The sequence below is a fragment of the Aethalodelphis obliquidens genome, unplaced genomic scaffold (assembly GCF_003676395.1).
Source record: "Aethalodelphis obliquidens isolate GAN/ISIS:26980383/991018 unplaced genomic scaffold, ASM367639v1 scaffold23, whole genome shotgun sequence".
Taxonomy (NCBI): Eukaryota; Metazoa; Chordata; class Mammalia; order Artiodactyla; family Delphinidae; genus Aethalodelphis; species Aethalodelphis obliquidens.
Window position 1 is genome coordinate 3524318 of NW_020837967.1, and position 20330 is coordinate 3544647.

Here is a 20330-nt window from a genome sequence, read left to right on the forward strand (position 1 = left end):
GGCCACAACAGTGAGAGGCCCGCGTATCGCAAAAAAAAACAAAAAAAAAAAAACAAACCAAATACATTTGAGGGGGCATTTTGTTTTAAATTTTTTAGGTAAAAATTGGGAACTAAAACCAAAAATCTCCCACTGGAACATAACCACTATTATTACTGTGATGTAGTCCTCAAAGTAAGTGTGTGTGTGCGCCCTGTTAGTCGTGATAGGGTGTGTGTAAGCAACAGTGTGTTTTGAGTAGGGTGCGGGTATGGAGGTGCTGCAAGTGTGTTAAAGATTTTGATTTGTGGTACTTACTTAGTGAATATCTGTGAGTATATGCCTCATAGCAGTTAGGTGTTCAGCTACAGAGTGATGTTTGAGAGGTCTCATCTGAAATAAAAGATGAAGAATATTATTCCATGTTCCTAGATAGTCTTAAAACCATCATTTTATTTTATTTTATTTCTTGGCCACGCCACTCAGCTTGTGGGATTTTCAGTTCCCCGATCAGGGATAGAACCCGTGCCCCAGCAGTGACAGCTCGAAGTTCTAAGCACTGGGCCACCAGGGAAGTCCCTATAGCCATAATTTTAAATGACTGTACGATAGGCCATCCCTTAGTCTTGAAGATTTAGGCCTCTTCTAAGTTCTAACTTACATGAATACCACTGCAATATATGCTTTCATTCATGCAGTTTTCTTAGTATTTCAGATTAGTTCTTATGATTGAATTTCGAAAGTTTAATTACTGAGTTAAAGACTATGGAAGTTAAAAGAATTTTAATGAAATTTCTCTTAAAATATTATATTAGTTTACAGTACTGCTAGTAATACAGAATACCCATTTTATTCCATCTTTCATTTAAAAGTGTTTCTAATTTAACAGATGATTTTATTTACATTGAAAATTTTTAAATTTTTCTGGTATTAACATTTAACATAATTTGAGAAAAAGTATTCTTAACCTTCGGTGTATTGTTAGAGTTGATTGGCTCTAATTTTTTTTTTTTTTTTGCGGTACGCGGGCCTCTCACTGTTGTGGCCTCTCCCGTTGCGGAGCACAGGCTCCGGACGCGCAGGCTCAGTGGCCATGGCTCACGGGCCCAGCCGCTCCGCGGCATGTGGGATCTTCCCGGACCGGGGCACGAAACCATGTCCCCTGCATTGGCAGGCAGACTCTCAATCATTGCGTCACCAGGGAAGCCCGATTGGCTCTAATTTTGTTTTTGAGTTTTGAGCAGTTCTTACTGTCTGAAAGGATTGGCATTTCATGATTTTTATTCTTTCTTAGATGCTGTCAAAGCACAAAGAGAAAATTTATTTAATTTTTTTAATTGAATAAAACTCGTTCTGCCTTGCCATTACCATATGGGTCTATTGCACCCTTTTATAAATCTAAGTTACATTATGGGATCTTATGGATCATATTTTCCTGTATCTTGAAACATCTTGCTATTTTCTCATCATAGGTATTTTATTATGACTCATCATTACTCATCAGTTATTCCCAAATATGCTTTTAAAAAAAAGACTAATAAAATGGAAGAAGGATGAAATCACCTAGATAAGGATGATCCAATAGTGAAATAAATTGTCACCCTTCATTTTTCTAATTTTGGGACTTTTTTCTAATTCTATATTCTGTTTCAAGAATGTATGTAAGAAGATGGGAAACATCATTGTTCTAGCTTACTTTTAGGGTTAATTGAACATAGTTGAAAATGCAGAATTTTTCATTTTCCCCTTGTAATGGAAAAGAGAAAAAACTGACATTTCATAATTATTAGACAGATCACAAATAAATGCAGAGATAGCAACATTTCTAGCCTTGTTTTCACTATCCTTTTATTCATATTTCTGTAAATTATACATAAAAATAGCTTAAAAATATGAAGGTTCCATTAAGCCCAGATGTCAAATGGTAATAGCTGTTTTTCCTGATATACTGAGGGTGAAAGTAAAAATTATTTGTTGGATTTAATGGCGCTATTACATTTTAACACTTCCTTTTTAGTGTGTAACCCTAATTATGTGTGACAGACACAATTGGGAATAGTTAGAAGGAAACAGTAGTTCTGGACCGATCAGCAATGGAATGGAAAACTCAGGAAGTCCCAGTGCCATGGTAAAGGAGAAAAACTCACTTTTCATTTCCTTTCATGTATGGTGTGTTCAGATTAACTTTAAAGGAGATTGAGGTGTAGGTTGGAAGATTTTGTCTGCAATTTTGTGTTACCTGTGTGTGGAGCCCATCTCAGCAGGCATCGCGTCGTCAACTCACAAACCTTGCCAAGTCCCCTGATAGTGGCTGGGTATCCTATTGCAAGTTAAATATGAAACAGGGATACACTTAGTTTTGCATTTAAAGGTTTTCTTAAAGTTCAACTTCACGTGAAGCTGGTAGTGCCTTCATTTTTATTAAAGCTGGCTTTGTTGGGAAGGAAAGGATTGCCAGAACTGTCCTCTGTAGTATTACCAAAATTGCTTTGGGAAAAATTTTTTTAAATGGCATAGAATTCTATACCTTTACATATCTGTGCAGTAGACATTGTAAGTCTTCTTACAAATACTGTGCAATTGTCGAACCTGCCAAAGTGGTATTTAACCCACCATGGCAGTAGAGCCTATCAGTAAACTCGTGGTTATAGTTTAACAATATTAATTAAATGTTTCAACAAATGTGTCATGGCAGCGGGTATTTTTTTTTTTGAGACTTTATTTTTTCAACCTTTCTAAACTTTAACAGCAAAAAGGTGTAATGCATGGTGAGTTTATATCACACCTTGAGGGACAAGAGACTAAATGCTGGATTTGATGAAACTTGGTGAAAAACAGCAGCACTTAGATGCCCTGACTTAGGTGCCACACGCTCTTCTGAGGGCTTTACATATACTAACTCATTTAGTCCTCATCATAACCCTATGAATTAAGTGCTGTTGTTGTCCTTATTCTGTAGACGAGCAGACTGAGGTGTAGGGATGGTAAACTTTTAAGATTACGCACTAGTAATTGGGGGATCCAGGATTTGAATCCAGACAGTCTGACTCCAGAGGACTAGTTTGTTTTTTTTTAAGTTACTTGAGCTTTTTTGTGCTTAAATTGTATTAATGTGATATTTCCATTTATAAGGTTCAAAGATCCATAATGAAGATTTCCGATACTTTATGCCACTGGTTTCATCCTGTAGATCTTGGACTTATGGGAAGACTTGAGGTTATTGCCTGGGTCGTGTGAACTTACATTGTGTAAAGCATTGTATGTAGGCTGAGTAAAAGCACTTATGTGAGCATACATGTAACTATATTTTAAATGAGTATAACAGTTGTGGTTAATAACATACAGTTTCATTTAGTTCATAGCCGTTTGTTATTATGTATTTCCCTAATTAACGTACACTAAAATTACAGCTGTATTGTTGTGGGCGTTCATGATATCCTTTGATGTTAAAAAAGGGGGCATTATTTAGTAGAAACAATTGGGAACCATCAAGTGACAGATTTCAGGATCCCCATGTCCTGATGAATCCTCTCTGTCTGGGCCAGGGTGAATTGCTCAGCCAACAACAACAACAAAACCCAGTGTTATTTTCTATTCTCAGTGATGTAACTGTAGATTAAATGTTTATGGTGTTTTAGTTAAGAAGCACACTTGATGGTTACTACTCTTTTCATCGATTTCATTCATTTTATTTTGGAATTGTAGGGCAACTCTTGCTGTCAATTTGGGGAAGGCATGTGGGAAGCAAAATCCATACCATATGTAAATTTAAAGTTAAAAATGGATATTATTTAAAATATTGGCCTTGTAATACATATTCATTTATTGAATTCATTCAGCACATACTTACTGATCTCTGATTGTGTGTCCCAAGCTCTATTATGAACACAGAAAATACATGTGGGCAGAATGGACATTAGTCTTCATCCTTGTGGATTTTACACTTTAGTGGTTAGAATAGACAGAAAATAAAAATAACAAAAATAAGTAAATTGTATAGTATTCGTGGAAGGGGATAAGTACTATGAGAAAAAGTAGGGCATTATGAGGGGTAATGAAAACGCTAGGGTTGGGGAAGAAAGTTGCAATTAAAAATGTGGTAGTCAGGTAGATATCATTGAGAAAGGGACATCTGAGCAGAGACGTAAAGGAAGGGAAGGAGTTAGCCATGCAGGACATCTGGGGAAAGAGCCTTCAGCAGAGAAATCTAGTGCAAATCCCCCAAAAGGTCATGTGTCTGGTGTGTTTGACCTGGGGGTGAGCATGACTGGTACAGAGTGGTGATAGAGGGGCAGAGTGCTAGGAAAGGAGGTCGGGGTGGGGAACACCAGAAGGGATCACCCTGGGAGGCCTTGTGGTTGGGGTGTGCCTTTTATTTTTGGTAAGATGAATAGCTATTGAAGTATTTCAATATTTAAACATTTTTTATTATAGAAAAATTTCAAACACACAAAAGTAAACAGACTCCAATAATTAAATTCCATGTTTCCATTACCCAGCTTCAGTATCTACTCATGATTTGTCTTATTTTGTCTATACCCCCATTCATTTCTCTCCCTTCCATATTATTTTTATTTTTAACACCTTTATTGGAGTGTAATTGGTTCACAGTGTTGTGTTAGTTTCTGCTGTATAACAAAGTGAATCAGCTATACGTATACATATATCCCCATATCCCCTCCCTCTTGCATCTCCCTCCCACCCTCCCTATCCCACCCCTCTAGGTGGTCACAAAATACCTACCTGATCTCCCTGTGCTGTGCAGCTGCTTCCCACTAGCTATTTTACATTTGGTAGCATATATACGTCAATGCTACTCTCTCACTTCGTCCCAGCTTACCCTTCCCTCTCCCCGTGTTCTCAAGTCCATTATCTACATCTGCGTTTTTATTTCTGTCCTGCCCCTAGGTTCATCAGAACCATTTTCCTTTTAGATTCCATATATATGTGTTAGCATACGGTATTTGTCTTTCTCTTTCTGACTTACTTCACTCTGTGTGATAGACTCTAGGTCCATACACCTCACTACAAATAACTCAGTCTTCCATGTTGTTTTGGTTTTTTGGGGTTTTTTTGCGGTACGCGGGCCTCTCACTGTTGTGGCCTCTCCCATTGCGGAGCACAGGCTCCGGACGCGCAGGCTCAGCAGCCACGGCTCACGAGCCCAGCCGCTCCGCGGCATGTGGGATCTTCCCGGACCAGGGCACGAACCTGTGTCTCGTGCATCGGCAGGCGGACTCTCAACCACTGTGGCACCAGAGAAGCCCTTCCATGTTATTTTGAAGAATATCCTTGACATCCTATTAATTTGCCCATAAATGTTTCAGGATATATCTCTAAAAGATAAGAACGATTTTAAAGCATAACTACAATAGTATTATCACACCCTCAGAACTAATAATAATTCTGTAATATCAAATAACCAGTCTTTTTTCAAATGTTTTGTCTCATAAATGTTTATTAGATTATTATTTAATGTTTTTTTGGAATCAGGATCCAAATAACACATTGTCATTTGTTGATGTCTCTCTCTCCCTCCCTTTCTTTTATCTTTCTTTCCCTTTCACACTTGTATATTTGTTGAAGAAACTGGGTTGTTTGTCTTATAGAGTTTTTCACTCTGAATTTTGCTTATAGCATCCTAATGGTTTTGTTTTACATGGTCCTCTCTATATCATATAAATTGGTAGTTGGATCTAAAAGCTGGATCATTGTCAGGTTTGATTGTTTTGGCAACAGTATTTCATATTGGGATGTCTAATTCCATCTGGGGACATGTCATTTGTGTGTGTGTGTGTGTGTGTGTGTGTGTGTGTGCGCGATTTAACAAATATTGAACCTTTAAATCAGTAGAAGTTGCAAAATGATAACAAATTCTATCCCTCTTTCTTCTTTTGTTAGCTGAAGTACTTCTATAAGAAAAACTTCTGTTCATCTATTGTTTGTGTACCTAGTGGTACAGTTTATATAGGATAGGCTAGATAAGTGCTTGATCTCTTTTCTTCATTCATCAGTTTTCAGAATGACTTGGTTCCCTGGCTTCTTCCATCGGTCACCAACTAGTTGTGCCTGTGTTTTCCTAAGTTCATTGTGAACTTTTTGTGAGCTCATGGGTTTAAACAAATGTGCTGGGTGTCAGCCCGTGGCAGCTGTCATCCTTACTTGTATTCAGATTGCCCAGTCTTTGGCACGTAGAGCCAGTGGTCGGCTGGAGCGGGCTCATGCCCACCGGCAAGAGCCAATTGTTAAACATTCAGGAAGCTTGTGGGTTGGTTGTCTCACGTAGCCTTTATTAAAAATAAAACCCTGTGCACTTACAATTACCCAAGTTGTATTAAATGCAAAGATACTCAAAATTTACCACATCCTGGTGACTGTACTCTCAAGGTTAAGTTTCTTGTATCTGTATAGTGGAACACTGTATGATTGTGTGCCACTGTATGCGTCCTCCCAGCTGCACATCCACAAACCTCACATTGGTAGTTTGAAATCAGCCATGGCAAGGGTAGTTACATCAAAGTGGTGGTGAAAAGTGTTGAAAATATAAATTCACTTCAAAATGTATACTGCCTGTAACCGTTCCACTGAATGGTACCAAAAAATGAAAACGTATTCTTCTAGTGTTCTAAAACGAGTCTATATGAATTACCTAAGAAGTTGCTCACATAGTTGACAAACAAGTGAAGTTCTGACGTAAGCCCCAAGCCCCACTGACATACCTAGAGCTCCCAACTGTCTTTTTAGCTCCCCTCTTAAACATGAGCAGATCACCAAGGATTCCCAGACAGTGGAGAAAGCTCCTAATGTGAAAGAGAACAAAACAAACAACAGAGCAACCTGGAGGACACAGAATCACGCAAGAGGAAAAGCTGGAAGTTGTTCTGTACTGATATCCAAAGAGGGTTAAAAAAACCTATTGTAATGGTGAAGCAGGAACAGGCTACTACTTTGAAGAAGGAGTTGGAGGAGAAGTAGAAGCAGCAGAAGCAGCATTCATTCTGAGACTGAAAGAGCGCTTGGAAATTTAAAATCATGGTATCAGGGAAAAAAAGAAAAAAAAACTCAGTAGAGAATTAGAAGATAAAGGTGAGGTAATCCTATAGAAAGCAGAACAAAAAAAGATTTTAAAAGAAAAAAGTTTTTTTTACAAATTACAGGACCAGTCCAGGAAGTCCAATATCCAAATGACAAAAGTTCCAGAAAAGAGGCCATGAAGCCACAACCAGCCCAGTAAAATTGAGCACCACTAGAGCCAGATTGTTGTCTTGAATTTACTTCTCTCTGAAAGCCAGGGCTCCTCAGAAAAATGGTTGTTTCCTAGTCTGGGGTCTTAGTTGCAGTACACAGGATGTTTCGTTGTGGCACGTGGGCTTCTCTCTAGTTGTGGTACTCAGGCTCCCGAGTGCGTGGGCTCAGTAGTTGCAGTGCACACGGGCTTAGTTGCCCCGCAGCATGTGGGATCTTAGTTCCCAGACCAGGGATCGAACCCACGTCCCCTGCATTGGAAGGCAGATTCTTAACCACTGGACTACCAGGGAAGTTCCAAGCATTTATGACTTTTGTTTTTATATACTTTAATCAATTGCAAGCTTATAGGATCTGATTTTAATTAAATTAATTTAATTTTCTCCCTTTTTGTAATAGATGTATATCTGAAAAAAACGATGTCACTCAAATTTTTAAAAATAGAATATAAAATACAGCCAAAATGCTCCCTACTTAAAGGATACTTGCCCCTAATCCTTTATAAAGTGATGAATCCTTCTGAAAAGCAAGTAGTGATCTCACTTTCAGATTAGCTCTTTGAGGGACATCTATCTATATATATAATTAAAACCCTAAAAACCAAGAGAACTCTCTTAAACTTTTAGCTCCCTGGAAGGAAGATGGATGGTGCCTTGTATTTAGAATATTATGATAACGATATTACAGTTCAATCACAAAAGACTATGAGGACTAGAAATCCCCCTGTTAATGTTCTAAAATTTCTTTTGAATTTACTTCTTAATGGAATCGAATCCGCTTCTCTTTTTGTTTGAGTAACGATCAGTGCAAGTAAGCACTTTGTTTCTAAGGTGATATTATTTGGTCATGCTGGTGCCTAAAATAAATGTGAAAGAAAGTAAGGAAGATAAAGGAAAAAACAAGGGTTAATTAAAATGCAGGATCTTCAGCAAGCCACACAAACTCCTTTCTGATGGTGTCTCTCCTATCACAGGTACATCATTTCATCCCATTAGCAAGTTAGAACTATTTCTCACCACTGCTCTCATAGGCGATCTGTGTAGGGGAAGGTTCTTTGGAATTGGAGGAGAAGCTGGCAGGATGCCTGCGGAATAGCAATGGGTACTCCCAGAGAGTCAGGGACTTGGTGCCGGAAAGTCTTTGGAACATTAAAGTAGACACTGGATAGTGTATTATTTGGGAGACTGTCACAGGACTCTACTCAGACTTGTTCTAAAGTTTTAAAAGGCATTTTGATTTTATGTTGCTTGAATTCTTCATCCTATTTGTGAGTTATTTCATGAAAGGGTAATTGTATTTTGATTTGAGGGAATAATGACTTTTTTCTTTCACACGGGTATAAATATCATCCAAGGAAAGCTCTTAGCTTTCTCGTAGCTTTCTTACATGATTATTTACCTCAGCATCTTAAGCGACGTTTTGTTAAGGTTAAGAAAGAAAACATAGGAGAAAATTAGAGAAGTTATGAAACTACTATTAGCTTTCTAAATTCATTAGGGGAATACTCTGATTTTCCACCGTACCACACCCCAGGGTCCTTTTCAACATTTCTGAAACATGTTTTTTTTCCTGCCAACCTTAGGGGTTTCTCAGAAACTTTATCTACCTGTCAGCTGAATTATTTGGGGGGAGGTGGGAGTAAGGACGAGTGGAATTTGAGGATTTATGGGGTTGACAGATTACGAATAGGTTTAAATGGCCTCAGTAGCATATTAACTGTTGAGCTCTGTTTTATTACAAATGGGGACGTGAGATCATATAACTCTCCCTTATAGCCTATCCCCTAGTAGAAGAACTACTCTTTCAAAATAGTAACTGACCTGGCTGTTAAAAACAGTCTTTCCCAAGGAATTTTAATGGTAGAATAGTAAGCTTTTCATCTTTATTCTAAAGCCACTAGTTTAAAAATCATCAAAGAAATGAGTGATATTACAAGGGATGTCCAGTAATTTTGTATAATTTGGACTTGGATTCTAGTTCCTTCCCTGAATTTTATATTTAGTTTTTTTTCCTGGCACTTGGTGCTTTAGAACCTCCTATATGATGTAATCATTTATGTCAGTGTCAACTGAAAAAAATACACAACCTGAAAGTTGAGAATTATGTTTTATCCAGCGAATTTTCTGAGGACTTAAGCCTGGAAGACAGCTTCTCAGGTCACTCTGAGGGACTGCTGCTAAGAGGCCAGGGAGGGGCCAGGATATACAGGAGTTTGGGGAAAAAAACCAGGGAGTGGGAACATCAAAAGATTAGTATTAATTAAAGAAAACCAGGCATCTGAAGTTAAGGAATTTAGCACTTTTCTGTGTATGGGAAGATGCAAGAGCCTGTGTCTGGGCTCATTGAGAGCGTTCCTTTGATAAGCACCTGAACTGTCTAGGACCAGTCTCCTGCTTTTCTCCAGCCTGAAGAACCCCCTCAGGGTGCACAGGGTGGCTGCAGTGGCTGGTGGCCTGCTGGCTGCAGCATCCTTTGTTTTACTGATACGGCAGGTGACGTTTTTCATCCATATCAGCCAAGCTACAATTAATATCATTAACAAAGTTGATTTATTCTTGGATACATACTTAACTAGTTTTTCACGAGATCTGGTCATTCCTGACTAGTTAGGAAGACTCCAGGCTTTCTTATTCGAGTGTGCTGCAGACTGGAACACAGAACTGGGAGTCAGAAAGCTCTAACATTGACTCCTCAATTCCTAGCTGCGTTATGTGGAACAAGTCTTAGGTTGTTAACTGAGTTCTGTCTTTTTGTTTGTTTTGACCCTCAAAGATACATCTGTCGTTAAGTAGAAGTTACTGTAGGGTTGTTGTGAGTTTAATGCATATGACACACTTGGAAAAGTGCCTGGAACTAGTCAAGCACCCGGGTCATTAATTGTTTTAATGTCACCTTCATCACCATCATCATCAGATCTGCTGGTACATTACAGGTTTTCTTTTTCACTTTTGTTTGTTTGCTTGTTTAGATCATCCAAGGTACTACCTTACTTTGTTACTTGTAGGACAAAAAAGTGAGAATGTGTGTGCAGAGTTGCGCCCCTCGCTCTGCGGCCTATCTGGGACCTGTTCTCTTCAGGGTGGAGAGAGGTGGAGAACTGGGTGTCCTCAAATAGGAAGGGCTGAGCCCTAAGCAGCCTCTTCCCCTGACTCCCCAGACAATGAAAACAGGCTGCTGTTACTGACTTTACAGAGAAACATTCTACCCCCTCCCTTCCTTGTGGCTTCTGTTGATAATACTGTCTGACCAAAAATGGCCAAACCCTTCTAGCCCCCTTGTTTCAAGAAATATGACAGCAAAATGCCAGCATTCGCACAAACTTTACTTAGTCGCTTATGGGTTGCTGTAATAAGACTTTGACCTGCTGTGCCTTCAGCCAGCACTTGATCTTGAAGGCTTGGTCTATCAGATTTCAGACCAAGGCAGCATCACCCTGTTGCTGCAGCACTTGTGGCATCTGCTTTGTCAGTGGAGCCGGAAGTGGAGTTTCTGTGTTGACTGTTAGGAACTAGCCAACTTATTCTGAGCATCCACCGTGTGTGCTCATTGCCTCAGATACATCATCTATTTCATCCTCATAGCCACACTGCGCGGTAGGTCTTTAATCCTCATTTTAGAAGAAAAATTGAGTCCCAGAGAAGTTACATAATTTCTAAGATGGCAGAGCCAAGTTTGAAAGCCAGGTTTGTAGGACTCTCCATGTATCTGTTTTTAATTGTTTCTTAATCTTTTATCAAACAAGTGTGAATGATAATTGGGGATGCATAGGGATTCTGAAAGTTATGTTCTTTTTCTCCTGTTGAACTTCGGTGACCTGAGGCTTGTTGGTGGGGATGACACCAGAGCCTTTGCTGTATGTGTGTATATATATGTTCTGTTTTCGTTTTTGTTTTGGCCATGCAGCGCAGCATGTGGGATCTTAGTTCTTTAATCAGGGATCGAACCTGCACCTCCTGCAGTGGAAGCATGGAGTCTTAACCACTGGACCACCAGGGAACTCCCTATGTGTGTATATGTGTGTATGTGAGTATGTGTGTGTGTGTTTATGTGAGTGTGTGTGTATGTGACTGTGTGTCCTACTTTACTCCTAGCATCCTTACCTTCAGGTCTTTTGTCACATGTCATGTTATTCTTGAGACCTTTCTGGAGCACCTTGTTGAAAATTGGAATCCTCTTCTATACGTCCATATCCTGTCTTCAGATCTTGCTGTGTGGTTTCTGGGTTCCACGAGGGCAGCCGTGATTTCTGAAACACCTGACATGGGCTTTTCCTGCAGCCCATTCCAGATTGGGCTGCGAGAATAATAGGGACCCGTACTCCAACTTTCCCACTTCCTGACAGCATGTCCAGGGAGAGACTGTCTGCTGTTTACTGGCCTGGTCTCACCTCATTCATTCCTTCTCCCATGTCTTTGCCCTTGATAGAGACAAGAACTTGAGACCATCCTCAGCTGAGAATGAGGTAAGGAAACAGAAAGGGATTCACTTGTGTTTTGCTCCATTTTTTTTTTCCTGTGGTGCATTATGGCTGCACTTTACATATTTTACCCATTTAGTTTGTCTGTCTGCCTCTACCAGAATGTAATCCGTAAGAAGGTGTTTTTGTCCCTTGTATTCACTGTTCCATTCCTAGCGTAGCCCCTGGTTTGTTGAACAAATGCCTGTCTCCTAGAGAATTTATTTTGTGACAATTATTGTGTATATTGCCCTAGCATTGTGGTTTTGTGTCTCCCCATCCATCTTATACTAAATATAATGGCAGATACTTAGTCTAAATTCACCCTTTGAAATTTTATTTCAAGAAATGAATTCTTAAGTGTTTGAAGTTCGTTGTTTGAAAAACTTTGTTGATTTTTAAAAATGGTTGGTACAGTAGGGAGATATGATCCATGATGCAATAAAATACTGCTTTTTAAAAAATTAAATTGATTTATCACCTTTAAAAGTGTATATTAATTCCTATAACTAATTGATAACTAGTAAGAGCAAGTACACAGTGGACTAGTCATACTGTTGATAGCTCTATGCTGAGACACCCTGGGGTGACACAGTGAGCTCACAGGGGTGTGAGGGGTACCATAGGATATTTTAAAGTTTCAAGGGAAAAACAAAGATACTTATACTGTGGGACACTTGCAAACTACTAGCTCAAGGTAGTTTATAGTTTTAACATTAGATGACGCTAAATTCTTCTTAATGATGTCATGTATTTACAAAACTAGATTTTTAGTGGTTGCTGTAATTAAAAAGCAAGAACTGTATGAAAACCACTGTAAAACAGCTGAGGGTGGCTGGGTCCAGTCTGCAAGGTTAGAGAAGTTGTGCAGGACTGACAGACACACAGCCAGTTAGAAGTGACTGGGTTATTTAAGACTAAAAAACAAGTTCTAAAAGAATGTATGTTATTCGATTTAAATAGCTACTAGGTTGTTAGCATTCAAGTACTAACTATTGGTACTTAACAAATGGAATGGTTCTGTACTTCTGTTGGCTTTGGTGGACTGTGAAAAAATTACTGAGACTTGATAAGGGTCCTGTGAACTGAAAAAGTTTGGATACCTCTGGACTAGTCTGGGAAGAGGTAGTGATGCCATCAGCAAGTTTTTTTTGGTTGTTTTTTGTTTTTGTTTTGTGGAGGAAGCAATGGAGAGATTGTATAAGAAGCTTGAAGAATTTAAACAATGGATTAGATTTAACCAGAGGTCCCTATCAACCCTAGTTTCTATAATTCTATGAACATTTCATATATATATATGAATTTATATATAAATAATATGTTTATATTATATATTATAGTTATTATATTATTGTATTTTAACAATTTGTATTATATATTTTATTTTAAATACATTTAAATATTTACATTATAATATGATATGTGTAATAAATTTATGTGTATGAATTTATTAAGCTTTGGTTTAAATCTTAAGTAAATCTTTGGTTTAGTGAACTTTTTCCAAGGAGTTTTACTGTAAAACTGTTCTAGAATCATTTGTAGTTAGCAAACATATGGAAGCCATGTAGATCTTTAGGTCACTATTGGATTCCTTCAACCAGGTTTGTGCTTTTGTCTTTGGAAAGGTTTTGCTCTGATCAAGCACTCAAATTTCCGTATCCCAGATAAGGCATTGCTAGTGCTAATGTTTTTAAATGGAAAGCTTCTATCTACCTATTTTGAAAGTAGTCTTAGAGGTTTAGAACTGAGAAATTGAAATGACCTGTTAGGTTATTTTGCCCCATACCAATCACAGCCTCTTTCTCCTTCCAAAGTAATCTCTACATTGATTTTTGATTACACATTGGAATTATTTTATAAGGAGACACTTCCTCTCATACTATTTGGTTACCCAATGGGATAGTATAAAATATAAAATAAAAGGATAAATGCTTGCTTTTTTTTTTTTTTTAATATACTCTGTTTTCAGGTTGACAGAGTGATTCATTGTTACCTATGAGGTACCAATTACATTTTATTTTATTGTGAGCTCATTGATTTAACCATATATAATGGATTTTAATTCATTTAAGTTCTTATCCTTACTGGAGCCCAGTAGCCCAATCTTTTGCTAGCAGAAGGCTCTTTATATTTGCTACTTATTCCTTCTGACTTATCCTAGGGATTTGTGATAGGTTCCTTGCTGTCTGATCTGTTAAAATGTTACAGGCTCTTAGGGTAGGTCTCAATTGACTGCCATGTCTCTTGAGTATGGATCAGATTTGCATACATCTAATAATTTTTTATTATTTTCTTGACCGTGTTAATGATCCTTTGTAGAGTATGGATTCTGTTATCCTTTGAAGAGTGTTGATTTTTTGTTTCAGCAGGAAGTTAACTTGGTTCAACTCAAACTCCAAACTGTCTCTTTTGTATGTTGGGCAACAGCTGAAATCTGTTTAGTGTTTGATTTTTTCCCCCTGGATTATTGTCTTAACTTTTTTCCAGCTTAATTGAGGTATAATTGATGTGCACTAAGCTTCACAAGTTTAAAGTATACATTTTGATAAGTTTTGACCTATGTGTATACTTGTGAAATCACTGTCACAGTCAAAATAATGAACATGCCCATCTCCTCCAAAAGTTGCCTTAAGCGCTTTGTAAACCATGTCTCTTCTGTTCTCCCTAACTCCCTCCCCAGGCAACCAGTGATCTGCTTTCTGTCACTGTAGGGTAACTTTGCATTTTCAAGAATTTTATATAAGTAAAATCATAGTATATACTATTTTTCTGACTTTTTTCACTCAGCATAATTATTTTGAGATTCACCTATTTTTTGGCAAATATTCATAATTTACTCTTTCTTATTGCTGAGTAGTAGTATTCTGTTATGTGGACATATCACAGTTTGTTTACCCATTCACCTATTCATAGACATTTGGGTTTTTTCCTATTTTGGACTATTTTACATAAAGTCGCCAGGAGCATTTATGCTTTCGTTTTTCTTGGTTAAATACCCAGGAGTCGAATGGCTGTGAGTAATAAACTGTTCTTCATCTCTGAGCTGGGAGTCTGGTGTCATCTACCAAAATCCATGAAACTGTGGCAGACTAACTTTTTAGGCTGAAAGTAGAGTAGCATTTCAGATGCTTTATAGTACTTGACACTAGATCCTTTACAATTCCATATAAAAGTTGGGACAAGCCTATAAATTTCTACATGAATGACTCTTGGAATTTATATTGGGACTGCATCCCATCTACAGACCAATTTGGAGAGAACTGAAATCTTAACACTATTGAGTCTTCTGATCAATGGACATGGGATAACTCTCCATTTATTTAGACCTTCTGTAATTTTTCTCAGCAGTGTTTTATAGTTTTTGGTGTACAGCTCTTATACATATTTTGTAAACTTGTATTTATAAAAATAAATGAGTATTTCACATATTTGATGCTGTTTTACAATACATGGGATTAAAAAAAAGACTTTATTTTTTAAAATAGTTTTAGGTTCACAGCAAAATTGAGCAGAAAATACAGAGTTGCCAGTTGTCATCTGGGGAAGGCTTGTCTGACATGTGCTGTTCTGCCATTACTGGAAGTTGAACTCCAATCAGCAATTTTTCTCTTGGGAAATGGTATTTCAGAACCACAGTCTAAGGCTCTGGAATGTTCCTTGCTGTTGGGTTAGCCTGTCACTAATGGTCTTCTCCTTTTTAAAATCATTTGTTCTTTTTACTTATACACTCAAAAGGATTTTTTTCTTTTTCCTAAAAAGTCTACAGATTTTATCAGAATATCTTGGCATTGGTTGTTCTGGTTGATGTTCTCAGGTACATTGTGTCCTCTTTCAATATGTAGTTAAAATCTTCAGGAAAATTTTCTTGAAGTATTTCCTTTGTGTTTGTTCTATTCCTTTAGTTTGATTTTCTTTTTCAGGACTTACCGTTAGCTATATGTTGGGGCTTTTATGCCTTTCACCAATATTTGTCTTTTCTTTTTAATTCTTTCTAATCTTTTAATTTTGATTTATAGAATTTTCCTTTTCACTTTTATTTCTCTTCAGGCATTACTGGGTTTATTTGCTCTTTTGCTTTTTCTAGTTTGGTCTTTGTTTCTAAAATGTTTTTCTATCACCTCATTTCTGAATTTTTCTAATTCTCATTTATGCATTTTTCATAGCTTATATAATTTTCCAAGTGTTCTTTAGCTTGTTTTTAAATAGTATGTTTCAGTGCTGAACAATTTCTGTTTTTGCCATGTGTTTTTCAGTTTTGCTTTCATTTTTGATGGAGCGTTAATCTGTTTCTCCTTTTTTCACATAGTAACTTAGTTTGGGTTTTGACCTTGATAGTTCTCTGATGACCTTTTTTTTTTTCTTAACATCTTCATTGGAGTATAATTGCTTTACAATAGTGTGTTGCTTTACAATAGTGTTTCTGCTGTATAATAAAGTGAATCAGCTATACATATATGTATATAACCATTTCTCTGCCCTCTCGCGTCTCCCTCCCACCCTCCCTATTCCACCCCTCTAGGTGGTCACAAAGCACCGAGCTGATCTCCCTGTGCTATGCGGCTGCTTCCCACTAGCTATCTATTTTACGTTTGGTAGTGTATCTATGTCCATGCCACTCTCTCACTTCATCCCAGCTTACCCTTCCCACTCCCCATGTCCCCAAATCCATTCTCTACATCTGTATCTTTATTCCTGTCCTGCCCCTAGGTTTTTCAGAACTTTTTTTTTTTAATTCCATATATATGTGTTAGCATATGGTATTTATTTTTCTCTTTCTGACTTACTTCACTCTGTATAACAGAATCTGGGTCCATCTTGCTCACTACAGGTAAGTCAGTTTCGTTTCTTTTTATGGCTGAGTAATATTCCATTGTATATATGTGCCACATCTTCTTTATCCATTCATCTGTCGATAGAGACTTAGGTTGCTTCCATATCCTGGCTATTGTAAATAGTGCTGCAGTGAACATTGTGGTACATGACTCTTTTTGAATTATGGTTTTCTCAGGGTATATGCCCAGTAGTGAGATTGCTGGGTCATATAGTAGTTCTATTTTTAGTTTTATAAGGAACCTCCGTACTGTTCTCCATAGTGGCTATATCAATTTACATTCTCACCAACAGTGCAAGAGGGTTCCCTTTTCTCCACACCCTCTCCAGCATTTATTGTTTGTAGGTTTTTTGATGATGGCCATTCTGACCGGTGTGAGGTGATCCCTCATTGTAGTTTTGATTTACATTTCTCTAATGATTAATGATGTTGAGCATCCATTCATGCGTTTGTTGGTAATCCGTATGTCTTCTTTGGAGAAATGTCTATTTAGATCTTCTCCCCATTTTTGGATTGGGTTGTTTGTTTTTTTAATATTGAGCTGCATGAGCTGCTTATATATTTCGAAGATTAATCCTTTGTCAGTTGCTTCGTTTGCAAATATTTTCTCCCATTCTGAGGGTTGTCTTTTCGTCTTGTTTATGGTTTCCTTTGCTGTGCAAAAGCTTTTAAGTTTCATTAGGTCCCATTTGTTTATTTTTGTTTTTATTTCCATTTCTCTAGGAGGTGGGTCAAAAAGGATCTTGCTGTGATGTATGTCATAGGGTGTTCTGCCTATGTTTTCCTCTAAGAGTTTTATTGTGTCTGGCCTTACATTTAGGTCTTTAATCCATTCTGAGTTTATTTTTGTGTATGGTGTTTAGGGAGTGTTCTAATTTCATTCTTTTACATGTAGCTGTCCAGTTTTCCCAGCACCACTTATTAAAGAGGCTGTCTTTTCTCTATTGTATATTCTTGCCTTCTTTATCAAAGATAAGGTGACCATACGTGCATGGGTTTATCCCTGGGTTTTCTATCCTGTTCCATCAATCTATATTTCTGTTTTTGTGCCAGTACCGTACTGTCTTGATTACTGTAGCTTTGTAGTATAGTCTGAAGTCAGGGAGCCTGATTCCTCCAGCTCCTTTTTTTCTTTCTCAAGATTGCTTTGGCTATTAGGGGTCTTTTGTGTTTCCATACAAATTGTGCAATTTTTTGTTCTAGTTCTGTGAAAAATGCCATTGGTAGTTTGATAGGGATTGCATTGAATCTGTAGATTGTTTTGGGTAGTATAATCATTTTCACAATGTTGATTCTTCCAATCCAAGAACATGGTATATCTCTCCATCTATTTGTATCATCTTTAATTCTTTCACCAGTGTCTTATAGTTTTCTGCATACAGATCTTTTGTCTCCTTAGGTAGGTTTATTCCTAGGTATTTTATTCTTTTTGTTCCACTGGTAAATGGAGTGTTTCCTTAATTTCTCTTTCAGATTTTTCGTCATTAGTGTATAGGAATGCAAGAGATTTCTGTGCATTAATTTTGTATCCTGCTCCTTTACCGAATTCATGGATTAGCTCTAGTAGTTTTCTGGTAGCATCTTTAGGATTCTCTGTGTATAGTATCATGTCATCTGCAAACAGTGACAGTTTTACTTCTTTTCCAATTTGGATTCCTTTTATTTCTTTTTCTTCCCTGATTCCTGCGGCTAAAACTTCCAAAACTATGTTGAATAATAGTGGTGAGAGTGGGCAACCTTGTCTTGCTCCTGATCTTAGTGGAAATGGTTTCAGGTTTTCACCATTGAGAGTGATGTTTGCTGTGGGTTTGCCATATATGGCCTTTATTATGTTGAGGTAAGTTCCCTCTGTGCCTACTTTCTGGAGGGTTTTTATCATAAATGGGTGTTGAATTTTGTCGAAAGCATTTTCTGCATCTGTTGAGATTATCATATGGTTTTTCTCCTTCAATTTGTTAATATGGTGTATCACATTGATTGATTTGCGTATATTGAAGAATCCTTGCATTCCTGGGATAAACCCCACTTGATCATGCTGTATGATCCTTTTAATGTGCTGTTGGATTCTGTTTGCTAGTATTTTGTTGAGGATATTTGCATCTATGTTCATCAGTGATACTGGCCTCTAGTGTTCTTTTTTGGGGATATCTTTGTCTGGTTTTGGTATCAGGGTGATGGTGGCCTCATAGAATGAGTTTGGGAGTGTTCCTCCCTCTGCTATATTTTGGAGGAGTTTGAGAAGGATTAGGTGTTAGCTCTTCTCTAAATGTTTGATAGAATTTGCCTGTGAAGCCATGTGGTCCTGGGCTTTTGTTTGTTGGAACATTTTTAATCACAGTTTCAATTTCAGTGCTTGTGATTGGTGTGTTCATATTTTCTATTTCTTCCTGCTTTGGTCTCGGAAGGTTGTGCTTTTCTAAGAATTTGTTCATTTCTTCCAGGTTGTCCATTTTATTGGCATATAGTTGCTTGTTGTAATCTCTCATGATACTTTGTATTTCTGCCATGTCAGTTGTTAATTCTCCTTTTTCATTTCTAATTCTATTGATTTAAGTCTTCTCCCTGTTTTTCTTGATGAGTCTGGCTAATGGTTTATCAGTTTTGCTTGTCTTCTCAAAGAACCAGCTTTTAGTTTTATTGATCTTTGCTATTGTTTCCTTCATTTCTTTTTCATTTATTTCTGATCTGATATTTATGATATCTTTCCTTCTGCTAACTTTGGGGCTTTTTTGTTCTTCTTTCTCTGTGTGCTTTAGGTGTAAGGTTAGGTTGTTTATTTGCGACGTTTCTTGTTTCCTGAGGTAGGATTGTATTGCTATAAACTTCCCTGTTAGAACTGCTTTTCTGATGCTCATTTTTGTTGAGGTTAGTTTTCTTGAACTTTTAGGAGAGGGCTTGGTTCAGATAGCTTTTCTGTCTTCCCAGAGCTCCCTCTTTTGGCCTCTGCATGTAGTGTTAAAATATACTGCAGATTGATTTCTGAGGTCATCTGGCTGCTTCTTCTCGTCCACTTTGTATAACTTCATCCTTCTTTCATCCCTGTTGTCCCTGTTCTGTGCCAGTTCTGGTACCCGTCCCAGGGGTTTCTCCTGCTTATGGAGCCCTGCTGTGGGAGGGTGCCCTGGCCTTCACCAGCCCCTTTCAGACTTCACCCAGAGGCTCATCTGGTTTGGAGTGGCCAGTACCTCTGCAGTTTTAGCCACTGTTCTCAAAGTGGCCCCTGCACTTTCCTGTGAATGTCTGTGGGTTATTATTAAGGTTCTTCTCTTCTCAGGTCAAGTCCACGGCTCTGTTGCTTTCTTCTACTTTTTTCATAATATCCTGATGATAGACAGGTCATGTGTCTCTTGTTTTTTTTGTCCACAACTGCTTGTATATTGGACTTGTTGGGGATACCTTATCCCTTAGTTTTGTTGTAAATATTATCCATGGGTTTCTGATTTTGTATCTCATTGTCCTGCTTTTATCATATGGAGATTCGGAGAGATCCAAAAATTATGCTGCTACTGCTTACCACCATTTTCCCGGAATTTTCAAGATAATTTTTTTAAAATGTGAATCATCGCAGTAAGTTTCTTGTGCCCCTTTGTAATCAATTTCCTCCCTTCCCTCCACACCCCACCTTTGCACCCCTCTCCCACAATTGCTGCTCTGTTTTCTATCCCTGTGATTTTTCCTTTTCTAGAACATCATAGATGGAATAGTTCACTATGTAACTTTTTGGGTCTTCTGTTACTTGGCATAATGCTGTTGAGATTCACTCATTATATATGTACCAGTAGTCATTACTTTTTATTGCTGAGTTGTAGTCCATATTAT

General features: G+C 37.7%; 1 protein-coding gene across 2 annotated transcripts in view; it reads left to right on the forward strand.

Annotated features, from left to right (window-relative positions):
* Positions 1-20330, forward strand: part of TAF3 (TATA-box binding protein associated factor 3) — a 151602-nt gene that overhangs the window by 22794 nt on the left and 108478 nt on the right. Inside the window, exon 1 of one of the 2 annotated variants that reach the window (XM_027121587.1) lies at positions 11650-11686. The exons of the other annotated variant lie outside the window; for it this stretch is intronic. The gene's annotated coding sequence lies outside the window, so the exon portion shown is untranslated. Of the gene's footprint in view, positions 1-11649; positions 11687-20330 lie in introns of those variants that run through there. 2 annotated transcript variants of the gene reach the window in all.